Raw genomic sequence first — 13,438 nt, forward strand, 5'->3', positions numbered from 1 at the left:
ACATATTCTTAAAGAGGTGAAGGGTTCATGTAGCATTCATGCACCTGGAAATAGTCAGGGCACACCCTGATTGTTGTGTAGGAGCGATGCACACATTGCTCTGTCCAAGGACACGGACCATGGGAACATGAACCATTAAAAAGTCAATTAAAAAACATAAACCATAAAAAGCTTCCTTAAACTAGGCTCAAGGCCTAAAAACAAAAATTATAATAAATAAAAACTAGTAAATAAAAATATTAATCAAAATCATATTATTTCCTTTGTTAATGCCTTTTGCGGTCAAAATATATAATGCGCAAATAAATAAATAAATAAATAAGCTAACAAAAGCAATCCAGTCAGCAAACCAGCCTGCTTGCTTGCCTAAAGCCGTGTCCTGTCTTGTATTAAACTGCCACAGAGAGGGCTTCAGAGATTCAGTACTTTCCAGTTTATGAATGTTCACATTCTCCTCCCAATAGTGGAGGAAAACTCAGGTTAGTTTCCCAAGGAAAACACTGCTCTCTCTTTTTTCCTTTTCATTTCACTGCTGCACTTTTCTCTCTCTTCTGGCAGGCTGATGACCTCAGCTCAGCCACTTGGTTTCAGATACATGCTCACATACACACTCGTGGCAATAGACATTTCTAGCTACTGAGCTGACCAAAACATGGAAGTTGAGGATTTTCCCTTCAAAGAGATCAAAAGAAAAGTAGCACAGACAAAAGACAGACCTACATCCTGAATTGTCTCTCACATTCGCTATGCAGCTTTGGAAAAAAATTAGGCCAGCCCCTGAACTGATGTAAATCAGCAATGCTCCATTGATTTTAATGCAGCCGTGCCAATTCCCCCCTGCTGAGGATCCGACACCGTGCCTTCTAGCTGAACAGATAGATACAATTTGCTTTGAAACGATCATTGTTTTGTTCAGAGCATTTGCAAAATGTATTTGTTTTGACTTCAAAAATACGGGGCAGTTCAGAGAAGCAGGCAGATGAGTGAGCCTGAGTTCACGCCTTAGCTGTGTATTTAAGACAAGGCAGCATCTTCCCCAGCAGTCCCCCTCCAGCCTTAGTATCACTGTTCTCTGTGAGGATGTTCAGGGTGGTCAGTTTAAACCTTTTTCCTTCTTGCAAGTCAAGGAGGGGAGATGCAATCCTGCTTGGCAGAAGTGTGGAAAACCCCGGCTGACAAATGGGTCTCTAAGGAGACTTCCTGGCCCAGTCAATCCCAGGCTCTTTTGAGTTGTAGAACGCCAAGGAGGTGAAATACTGACATTTATAAGGCAAAACTTAACCAAATGCATCAAAACTAATTTGATAAGAGGACTGGGGCTGGATTGTTTTATGACAGGGAATAAATGTACTTTTACCCGTGATAAGGGTAGGGGGAATGTGATTAGCTGGGCTAGTCCATAGGCAAATGCTACCTGCGAGATGGCTTTTTTCTTTTCTTTTTTTTTTTTTTACTGTTCAACTCATACAAATATTGGGCCAAAGGCTTACTGTTGTCAGTCATTTGAAGAATTCAAAGCTGTTGTAGGTAAATAGTTACTCAGTGATAAGTTGTCAGGGTTAAAGGCTGGTCCCTGGATCTTTAGTTCAGAGCCAAACAGCTAGATCCACAGCGGGTGTAAATCAGCACAGCTCTAGCTGAAGTCAATGGAGCAGTGCCTGCCTACTCCTGCTGAGCATCTGGCCCAGAGCTGGGATAGGGTCTGGAAGCCCACTGCACTCTCTGTGGCTTTCCCGGAGTAAGGGGCAGGCAGGGTGAAGGCTCCTGGAGGTGGCAAGGGTGAAGGCTCAGGGGCCACCAGGGTCAACACCACACAGATGATGGCCTGGCTCCGTCCCTGCCCACTGCACAGTGCAGTTTTAGGTTGGCCCTGCCCTTCTCTCCTCTCTTAGTTGTTGTGGGCTGGTCCTGAAGGGTGAGGCTGATGAGTGAGGGGATTCCTGCCCCTCTAGAGCAGGGTACGGGTACTAACGTGCCCCAAGAAGTGCAGGTGCCTCTGGTGAATTTGCAGCTTGAAAGTGGCAGGAACCCTTCCTGCTGTGGGGCAGCCCGTTTACCAGAGCTATTCTAAATACGCCTCTTTCCAGGAACTCGCCTGGATGGGCTAGGTCCCAGCCCGCCTCACCTGGCTTAGAACCCTGCTCATCCTGGTGCCCGCTGTGCTGGAGAACTGCTCACTGGGAGACTCGCGCTGGACAATGCATCTGGGACCCACTGTTCCCTATGGTGGTGACGGGGCCATTGAGGGAATGGAGCACCGGCCATGGCTTCCAATACCACCTGCTCTGCTGGGTTCTCTCTGTGCTGGGTCCAGTTCCTCTGTCCTGCTGTTCCTCTCTGACCCTGATGTGGCTGGTCAGCTGGTTCAGGGAAGACGGGGTCGGCAGACAGGGCCTAACGGGATCGCCTACAAGTGACAGGACTCAACAGAAGGTCTGCCAGGCCCCACTAGACAACTGTCCCCAGCTCCACGACACTGGGCTAGATCTTGAATTCCACTGACTGCAGCTGGAGCTTTGCGATTCCCAGTGGCTGAGAATCTGGCCTATTGTCTTATTATCCTTGATTTTCAGCCTTTTGTCCAGTTTCAGTGCCCATCACAGAATCCATATCCAAACCACCATGAACTCAGCCTCACAGTGAGTTTCATCAAGCCCTGCAGCAGGGCCTGGAGGTAAAGTAAAACTACGTCAGTCCCTCCGGCACTGTCCCAGAGCTCAGCGGGATTCACAAAAGGACTGGACATTTCTATGGATAGCAAGAATACCCAGAATTAGAATGGTACATGCTAAAAAACCCTCCCGCGTCAGGGATCAGACATGAAATCTGACACTCCAAGCATAAGCCAGCCACTAATTACTGGGGCTTGGGAGAGAATTTTCCCTGGCAGCAGATTTCTCCCAGAGCTGCCTGCTGCAGGGTTCTTGCACCTTCCTGTGAAGCAGCTAGTGCTGGCCACCATCAGAGACCATCTACCAGCCTAGGTGATCCTTGGCTCTGACCCAATCTGGCAGCTGCTGTGTTCCTATGGCACCCCACACCCACCTTCCAGGATCTGCCCTAAGTTCATCAGGCTCGGAGATAAAGCAAGAGGCAGGTCAATAGGAAGAACCTGTTCTACTGCAATCCCCAGCACAGCCACCACAGCGGGCTAAGAAAACAAATATCAAAGAGCAATGAACACTGTGAGCACAATAAAAAGGAGGAAATGAAGAGGTGGGAAACCAAGGCAAATAGAGAGATAAAGGAACCTGACGCAAAGTGTCAGCAAACTGCAGCTGGCTCTCATACCTGATAGCTCCATGTTTAGTAACATGAGCTTTCGTGAGCTACAGCTCACTTCATCGGATGCATACTGTGGAGAATACAGAAGATGTTCTTATACATACAAACCATGAAAAAATGGGTGTTTACCACTACAAAAGGTTTTCTCTCCCCCCTCCCCACTCTCCTGCTGGTAATAGCTTATCTAAAGTGATCACTCTCCTTACAATGTGTATGATAATCAAGGTGGGCCATTTCCAGCACAAATCCAGGTTTTCTCCCCACCCCACCCCCGGAAATGGAAATGCTGGAAATGGCCCAACTTGATTATCATACACATTGTAAGGAGAGTGATCACTTTAGATAAGCTATTACCAGCAGGAGAGTGGGGTGGGGGGAGAGAAAATCTTGTGTAGTGGTAAACACCCATTTTTTCATGGTTTGTATGTATAAGAACATCTTCTGTATTTTCCACGGTATGCATCCGATGAAGTGAGCTGTAGCTCACGAAAGCTCATGCTCAAATAAATTGGTTAGTCTCTAAGGTGCCACAAGTCCTCCTTTTCTTTTTGCGATCATGTACCTTGTCTTCTTCAACTCCTCTAATTGGTTGTTTCTCTCTGCCTGTTTCCTTGTCATGTGCTGAAATTGTAAGCTGTCTGTTCCATGTGTGTACAGGGTGTAGTTCTGTGGAGGTCTGATCCGAGAACGATCTCTTCAGGTGCTATCAAAAAACAACCAACCAATACTCAGCTGGCCCTTAGACTAGCCATAAACATTACATTTTAATTAGCCACAGCATTTGGCACTGGTACTAAAAAAATCCTGTTTCTTTCAGAAATACTTCTAGTGATATTCTGATATTAGTAAACAATAAAGACATTTGGCACAGAACACACATCAGACAACAGGTTCTATCTCCAGTTAGTCAATGGACATGCAGAAACTGAAATGGCTCAGGGCTTTAAAACTAACTTTTGCCACAAATAGTGTTGTACAAGTACCCTGGCTGGAAAATTTTCCTTTGAAAAACCAGATACATAGAAATAAAGAAGAGTAAGAACAGAGTGAGGAGTGGAAAGAAGGAAACCTGTCCCCAGGTTATAGACTGTAAAAGTACACCAGCTAATCCGATTTCTCTCTCAGCTTCCCCATATTATAAGAAGGGATAATAAATAAGGGATGATAAATAAGGGAAAATAAATAAATATGCTGTCCCAAATGGTTGCTGCTAGCTGTGTTTTATTTTACATCGAGCTACTGAAATCACCCTTGCTTGAGCCAGATTGAATTGTAAAAAACGTCTACAATGGTCACCAAAATAGAGGACAAAAATCTATTATTTTAGTTATACTGTACTTAAAAAACCACTCTTTCTGGGCATTTTTCCAGCAACACAAAGGTATCAGAGCTCTTTTGTGGCCTTAATTCAAATGTACATACCAGGGAAACCGTCCGACAGGTCTCTTTACTCTCTGAAGGCTGCGTTCCAAATGGGGTATTGTCAGAGAGAGGACAGGACACCTTCTGACTAACGCTTGTAAGTCCAGTGATCCACTGGGTTGAGTCCATGGTACAGCCCATCCCCTCTGTGAATCACCACAAACACTTTCCATGTGCATTGTGCTGCCGGTCTAGTAAATGTTAAATCAACTACACACACCTCAGCGGATCAGAACAAACCACAAGAACAAGGAAGTCTGTGTGGTTATTCACATGGAAGCTCAGGTTTGTACTGACAAAAATATCCATGTGCACACAAAGGGATACGTCATAATTATCTTGCTCAAACGTTGCTAATTCATTTGTTTACTTCATTCCTCCTTTTGGCCTTTTATTCATACTTAGCTGTTCTCCACCTAATTTCTTTCTCAACATATAAACCCAGAAAGATGTATGACCTATCCCAGAATCTCATGTGCCTCTTTACTGCTCAGTTTAAAAGTAGTTCACGTAGGAATTGCAACAGATGATAGATATGATCACGTACTTGCCGTTACATAAATATTACTACTGAAGTCATTGGGTTACTTGCCTACGTAAAACTTCGCAGGGTAAGGCCCCAAATTACAGCAGAGAAATAAAGCAATATTTCTCTGTGAGACGCTCAGTGATTTTATAATGTGGTTGAACCACTGTTCAAGCTGAAGCTAAGTTAGTGTGAGGGGCTGGTCTAATTTACACCATTGTCCACCCTCTGAGCTTGGCTCTCCCGTGCCGGGAACACTTGTGGAGTTTGTTACATAGGAAATAAGAGGGGCCAGGGGAGCAAACAATGTCAAAGGGACAGCTGACGCAGTATTCAAGTCTGATGCAGCTGTTGGGGAAAAAACTGAATATCAAGGCTGCAAAATAAAAAGCACCTCAAAATACAACAGGCAAACCAACCAGGTTTTTTTTACTGATTTATAAGCATGATATTAGACTTTGAGCAAAATAGTCCCCCTGAATTAAGCGCTGGAATAAATTGCCCAGGGAGGTTGTGGAATCTCCAACACTGGAGATTTTTAAGAGCAGGTTAGACAAACACCTGTCAGGGGTGGTCTAGATAATACTCAGTCCTGCCTTGAGTGCAGGGGGCTGGACTAGACGACCTCTCGAGTCCCTTTCCAGTCCTATGATTCTATGAAGACGCTGTGTGGAAAAGATAATAAAATGCTGACACTAAGGTCAGGTCATATTGTTCCCATAACTCTCCTATTCTGATTTAATAGCAATTAAAGGTTCTGATGATCCACATACACTGAACAATGACGTCAAAACATAAAGGAAATTTCTGAATGGCAGAAAATAAGGGCTATGTTTAATGCTGATGTAATGCTAATGATTTATAACAACATAGCCTGGAGCACAAAAAACAAATTATGAAAGTTTGGGGTGAATATACAACTGGGTATGCGTCATGCTACATAAGGTTGACTGGAGGAAATCTAATGACTGTGTAATATGGAAAGAAATAAGAAACCAAGGAAGCAAGACCCAAGTCAGGGAAATAGCAGATGAGAGACTACAGGAGAACACCAGCTTGGAGGCCAGAGACCATCTTGAAGTTCAGGAGAACTTCCCAGTCCCCCAGAACTCGGTTACTTGAGCTCCTACCAGTTCCGTCTTATTTGTTTATTGTCTATCATATTATGTCATCAGAAACTATAAGGGACAATAATTCTGTCTGAACATTTATGAATAAAGGTGTAAATTGACCAAGCCTGGATTGGGTGGCCTCATGATGCAGTTTCCAACCTTACACAGTTGTGTAAAAAAGATACTGTGGGCATCACGGTCAGCGTGTCAGCCTTACTTTGGACTTTGTTACCGTTCCTTCTTTTGTGCCACTTTTCATCTTAGTCGAACATCATTTGGTGTCTTTATTTACAGAAATCTGTAAGAAAAGAAGGAAAGTGTCCTTGGATGGTTATAAAATAGATAAGCTAGATTCTGCTCTCATTGAGAATGGTGTAAATCTGGAGTAAACCCATTTGCTGGCCTGAGTGACGCTGAATGTACACAGGTGTAACTGAGAGCAGAATCTAGCCTGCTATCTTCACGTGAAATGGTACGGTTTGTCTTGAGCAAGCACCTATTTCTCCAGAAGACATAATGCTTCCAACGGAGCCCACAGTTAACAGCAAATATGTATTTAGGCAGGTTTCTTTTAAGCATCTGTTACTTTTATGTGCCTGATGCCAGGAACAGCTCTTCGGAGGGACTGGTTCTCCACGCTGCGCTGTATGCAATATACATCTTTCAGGATCCAGGCCCCGTTCACCTGGCACATGGTGAATGGAGCCTTGTCCTTTTTCATTCCCACCACTTAGAGCCAAATGGATTATCTTATAGGTTCAAAAAGTAATTTGCAGCATGACAAATTAGATCCCACGTATCACCCCAGCGCAAAGCTTTACAGCCGAAAAGCAGGGCTGGTAATTGAAATACTGCTGACGTACCCCTACCTAGAGCGGCACTTCCGGGCTGTAATGGGAAACGTGAACAGCGAGGCCCCCATTCGTCTGAAGTCAGAAGCAGCCCCTGGTCTGTGGCAGACATTATTCAGCTCTAATTAGCATTTTAAGGGTTCTCTGCTTTGCGCAGAAAGATTTTTGCCTCCTCCCCTTTTCTTTGCATTCCGTGTTGATCCAGGGCCTTTGCATACAGTTGTCTTGCACTCCTTCCCCTGACCAAATGCAGGCATGGATACTTTATCAATACGGTTAACCACCAGGGTCCTGATCCAACCCACATTAAAGTCAACGGGCCTGATTCTTATGAACACTAAGGCTTCTTAACCACCTTTGGGGCAGTGCAAACAGCCTTAAGAAGCATGTAAATAGAAGAGTGGTGTCAAGGGGCTTCAGTGTAAGTGAGACTCCGGCCCAAGGAGTTCAGTGGGAATGGCTTTAGATCCCAGGTTTCCCAGCTTGCATTGCCTTGCTCAGCGTGGAGAGACGTGCCCCGTGGCTGCCCAGACCCCACTAGCCCTTCACCTGCAGGAAATGCTTTGAGGCAGTGAGAAAGTGAGCTCCCCGCACCCTGCCCAGCTGGAGAGACTCAGGGGGAGAGGGGGCGGGCCCCAGGCAGGCTGACTGATGTCCCACTCCGAACCCCGGCTCACGGGCACAGCAGCAAAGGGGCAGAAAGCGGGTTGCTCCTGTTCTAGGGAGAGAACTGCAGGGAGCATGGGAGCTGCTCCGGAGAGCACAAGTTCAGGGTCCATGTCGCTAGTACCTCAGTGCCACTCGTTTTGCTAAAGCAGCTTCTGAGCTACTGAGCAGTTTTGTTAAGGCAAGAGCGACCATTTCATCTGCTCCTGTGACCTCATCACCCCTGAATTCTTGTCTAGCGGGGAGAGCAGCACAAGAATATTGAATGTTCGGTGACCTCACTCCCACACATGGACCTCGCTCTATACAAGGCAGCTGCAGCTCCGAATGTCCCACGAGACCCCTCAGGACTCTGTAAACGGTGTCGTGGGGTCCTCCCAGCTAGGGAGAAGGGAAGGGGTATGGACTGACCTTTCTGCGCAGTATGGACCAGATGCGGAGGCCCGTCCCATTGATTTCAGTGGAACTACTCATGAATGGAGGTGCTGCTCAATGTGAGCAAAAGTGGCAGACCCTCTCCCTTCTGTCTCTGGGGCTGCCTTCCACTTGCAGCCTCGTGGTGAAGCCTGGCAAACCATGACTGGGTTCATGGCGCTTACGGCATTGCCCTTCCCAGTCAGAGGCTCACAGCAGTGTGGCAGAAGGTGGTGCCATCTTGGCTGGCTACCCCTTGTTCAACAGAGGCAACAAGAGTGGTTGGACTGAGGAGAAAGAAAGTGGGGAAGGAAGGTGACGCACGAGGGAGCAGGACCCCAAGCCTCACATCCCAAGTGGTGTTCAGGATTTGCTGAAGCCGGGAGCAGTTTCACTGATTCCCACTCTCTGGCCTGGTCTGGTCAGGACGCCTTTCAGACTCAGGCCTGTCAAGGCCCAGTCGTGTCATGGTGGATCCCAGAGTCCCAGGGGAGGATGGGGTGGCAGCCATGGTGGAACAAAGCTCAATTTTTCCCGTCCGTGGTTCCCACTGCTCCCATGTAGTGGTATAGAGGAATCAGGTATTATCCCTTTAAATAGCTGGTGAGCCCTCTAGCCGTGCTGTCTGTGGTCTGAGCCTAGACACCCGGAAGCACAGCAGTGTGTGTATGTAGCTAGGCCTGGCACGTTGTGAACAGTCAGTGTACCCATCTAACCATCGGTGTAACGACGTTGTTCGGGGGTGTGGGAAATCCACATCCCGGTGTGACGCAATTATACCCACCTAACGCCCTGTGTAGACAGCGCTATGTCAACAGGACAGCTTCTCCCGTCCACATAGCTCCTGCCTCCCGGAGAGGTGGCCTCGCTGTGCCAATGGGAGAAGCTCTCCCGGCGACGCAGCCTGTGTCTTCACTAAGTGCTACAGAGCTGGAGCCGTACCAGTGCAGCACTGCAGATAAGCCCTTAGTTATCTGAACACGGTGCCGACGTGGTTCCTTCACGCTACGTTCACGGCGTAACCAGCAGAGAGCCACCGCCCCAGACACATGGAGTGCAAGGAGGGGGCCTGGTCTCATCCGTTAGCATGAACCAATCAAAGACATTGTGATGGCTTGACTATAAACATGGCTTCCCATTCTGGACTCTGCAGGTCATCGCTAGGCCAACCTGTGACGTTAGCAGGTGCCGTCAGCCCCCTTAGCATGGTTAAGCAGCCCAGTTCGTGCCAGCGTTTGTCTCCACCTCTTTTTCATAAGCCGTTTTCTGTGCGGGGCTGGCTGGGCTCCCCTGACCCTGAACGCCTTCGAGTAGAGGCCTCTGCACAAAAGGGGACCAGCCTGCAAATCAAAGGTCTGGAGCCGGTCGCCATTTCCCTGCCCCTTTAACAACTGGCTGCGTGTCTCTCGCCCTTCATCTCTCCCTTCTTCCCGTGTCCTTGTCCCCCTTTCCTTCCAGCAGTTCTCCTTGCTCACCTCCTCTGGCCGGTCTCCCTTTGCTGTGTGGGGCTTGATCTACATCCCAGAGTTTCCTCAGGACTGCTGAGGGGGCTGGAATGTCCTTAACACTCGCTGTTTGCCGGGGGCTGCTGGGCTCAGGCAGGCAGGCAGGCGAGAGGCTGCGGGAGGGCTACTGCACACCTGTTGCTGGGTGAGTCAGTTGGACATTGCTGGGCAGGAGCGCACAGTGGATCTGATTGCAGGATCGGGGCCCAGGGTGCTGTGTTGTAGCTGGGCAGGGCTGACCGATGTAATAATCTCATGGGCCCAGCCACAGCCATCTGAACATCAAACTGCACCTGTTCGAGCCACTCTGGGACTGAGATGATGAGGCCCTCCCCTGTCCGTAACAGCAGGGCTGTAAAATCACATTGCGGCTCTTTTCACACAGATCGCTTTAACTAACAGAAATCTAGGCCTGAACTTTGCATTTTGATGCTTGTCGGCCTCAGACAGAAATTTTAGCTGCAGTGAGAATCTGGGCTTAAACAGCACATTCTCAATCAGCAGCCTCTTCCCTCCCCAGGGAAATATCCTTCCTATTAGTTTGTTTAGCTGCTGGTAATAACCAGCTCTGCTCAATAACAAACAGCCTCAGAGACCCCAGTATGCTGCAGCCCTATGGGCCTCCCTGGCTCTCTGCAGCATCTGAGACGCGGCCTAATTTGGGAAGCTGTAATGATAAAAGCCTGGCTTTGGCTGGAGGAGGCCTGCTGGGCTCCCCAAGCCTCTCTTCATACCTGGGGAAGTCATGCTTGTGAGCGAGAGCGTGAGAAGGTTCACTGAGCATGCTCGGGACGTCCTTGCAACAGCTCCTCTCCTTTGTCTGCCTGTAGAAGGGAAAAGGGACCCAACGGGGCCGAACAAGATGAGCAAAGAAAGTGAGGCCGAGGAGTCGCTACAAAAGGTTGGGGGCACTTCCCCTGCTAGAGGCCACATCGTGTTGGTGTGAGAGGATGGGGTGTGTGTGTGGGGGGGCACTGAAGTGACCGCAGAAAGTGCTTAAACACTGAAAGCATCTGATTGAATGGGCAGGAAATGTACATCCATGATCAACAACGTCACAGGGCAAAATATCACCAGCTGAAAGGTGACCTGCAAAGTTAATGGAAATGGGGCCCAGACCCTGTTTTGCTTCTTTATGGTAGAGAATGAAGATCTGAAAGGGGTTTCCAAAAACAGCGTTTGTTTTTCCCCTCTGCTTCTTATGGTAGAGATTCAGTTTTCAACTACCCAGGAAGACTCTATGTTCAACTGGAGAACTCTTGAGACATCACAAGCTCCAAGGAAGTGAAAGCAGTTTAGTCAATGGGCTGGTTTCAGTGGGGTTTGGATCAAGTCCTAAGTGTATGTAGACTGCACGGCTCTAATTTTGGTTGCCCCCTATTTAATGGACACACTTGGGAGAGGAGTTTGTTTTCTGAGGGACTCCCTCTCCCTCCCCTGCCCCCTTACCTTCCACCAAGGACTCAGAAAGCTCCCAAAATACATTTCTGGGTCATCCAAAAAGCCCTCCAACAAAAAAAGGGAGAGGATTAGACTGAATTCACCAGACACTTCCGGAAGGAACAAGAGGAAAAGCTTAAAATGCAAAGACCCTCTTAGCAGACCTACTGTAGCCATAATAAGGAAGCAAAAGAGGGCACAACTCTCCCCTATTTTAAGAACACAAGAATGGCCATACTGAGTCAGACCAAAGGTCCATCTAGTCCAGTATCCTGGCTTCTGACAGTGGCCAATGCCAGCTGCCCCAGAGGGACTGAACAAAACAGGTAAACGTCAAGTGATTACATTGCATTAACTCTGTCCAATTTCTTTTCAAGTCCCACTGGGAAGGGCTGGACCCAAATCCCCAGCATCTGATGCCTCAAAACTTGCGGAGGAAGTTTATGTCCAGAATTGCCTCTGGGGAGCTCAGGCACCGTCTTGTATTGCAGTGACCCACAGCAAGGTGCAATTAAAATGAAGCACACCATTATTCAAGACGTCAATGCATCAAACTGCGGGAGCAGATCATTAACTTGATTGCAACGTAGCAAATAATAAACCAGAGCCGTGGAATGGAATGGCATTGGGCTCAGGCTGCAATCTTCCCATTGGGAGAATCCTTCACGGTTCTTAAGGAGGAATTAAAAAAAAAATACATGTCATATTGAAAAGCTGCCAGGCAGGGGAATGAATAATGTGCCATGCAAACAACAATGCGCCGCCTTTATAGCAGCATTATCCTGTAGCCATTAAAGATAATAGTCAAGCTTCCATGTGTAACTCTTTTGCCAGGTGTGATTAGCAGCAGCAAGGGCTGGCCTGCTGATAGCTGGGGGTCCACTTTAGCAATGCTGGCCCAAGGTCCCACCCAGAGTCTCATTGGTATTCCTGCTCTGGGAAACACAATAAAACAAAGCCCTTTCTGGTCAGCCTTGTCAGGAGGTTCTTCTCCTCTAGCAAGCTCTCTTGCCTGGGCTGGAGCAGAGAACTGTACTGAAGGGAAAGGGAACACAAACAAGAGACCATGGGAAACCCAAGATTATTAGATGCACAGGTAAAGTGAAGAAAAGCACACTTACTTGCAAGGAATCTGTTCATCTCCCCATCCCCACAGCCTCAATACATGCTCAGTACTAGCCATCCATCTCCTTGACCTCCCGGCTGGTGCCCACCAGGGACAATCAGGGGCAGCTTCCCTCGCTGGCCCTGGCTCTTCCCATCACAGCCGCCTGGCCTGGTCCCACCGTAGGGTATGGCTGCACCTCAGCTCAGGGTTCAGGTTGCCCTGACCCCAGGTGGGTTAAGGCCCCATAAAGGCTCTTCAGCTTCTCATTACTCAGCCCACCCCCTGCTCCATGTCACCTCTCCAAAGAGCCTGCATTGCTGGGCTGGCCCTGGCCTCTCACTAGAGCAGCATAGCTCAGCTCTATGCTGCTCTTACTGCAGCTCCTCCATGTCGCTGTCTTCAAGCTGGGAGCTCCCCGGGCAACGCTGAGCTGCTGGTGAGAGTCCTCGCCTCTTAGAACCAGGCCTCACACCCCAAGATGAGCCCCCACCCCCTTCCGTTCCTGTGTCCATGCTGCACAGCCCAGCCATGCAAGACTGGGATTTGCACCAGGGTGATCCCTTCACCTCGATTTAGTACAGGTTTTGCCTTCTGGTTACACAACAAGGATAGTTATATTTCATTACAAATTTTAGCCAAAATGTTCACGGTGAAATGGTGGGTAACAAACATGCAAATGAAGCTTGTTCACTTTGTCTTTTCCCCCTGACACCAAGGAGGGGGCCAGAGGGGAGCTGGAGCGCTTTATTCCTTGGTGCTCCTGCCACAGGGTTTATGCATGGTTAAATGTCAGGACAATATGAATGGCTACAAAGCCTCCTGTAGGTATTGTGGAGGCAGAAGTTTGGTCCCGCATCCTCCTGATCTGCCCCTTTACAAAGAGAGGACCATCTCCTAGCAGAAGGCATGTTCAGCAGTGAGACATGTCACTCAACCACCTCTGAACACAATGGTGTATGGCCCCAGCATCAGTGGGACAGCATCACTTGCTGCCGGAGAAGGTCGAATAGAACTGGGTTCATTCGTGGAGAAGCACGTGGGGGTTAGTGGTGCTGAGGGTTTGGACTGGTCAGGTTCCATCTGCACAGAGGCAAATTTCCCTGTCCTCA

The 13,438-nt window shown here is 48.2% G+C and overlaps 1 protein-coding gene across 3 annotated transcripts in view; it reads right to left on the bottom strand.

Annotated features, from left to right (window-relative positions):
- FAM3D (FAM3 metabolism regulating signaling molecule D) overlaps positions 1-13,438 on the bottom strand; it is a 69,574-nt gene that overhangs the window by 20,592 nt on the left and 35,544 nt on the right. Inside the window, exon 1 of one of the 3 annotated variants that reach the window (XM_084635488.1) lies at positions 4,708-4,726. The exons of the other annotated variants lie outside the window; for them this stretch is intronic. The gene's annotated coding sequence lies outside the window, so the exon portion shown is untranslated. Of the gene's footprint in view, positions 1-4,707; positions 4,727-13,438 lie in introns of those variants that run through there. 3 annotated transcript variants of the gene reach the window in all.

This window comes from Lepidochelys olivacea (genome assembly GCF_965140295.1).
Source record: "Lepidochelys olivacea isolate rLepOli2 genome assembly, chromosome: 7".
NCBI classification, from domain to species: Eukaryota; Metazoa; Chordata; order Testudines; family Cheloniidae; genus Lepidochelys; species Lepidochelys olivacea.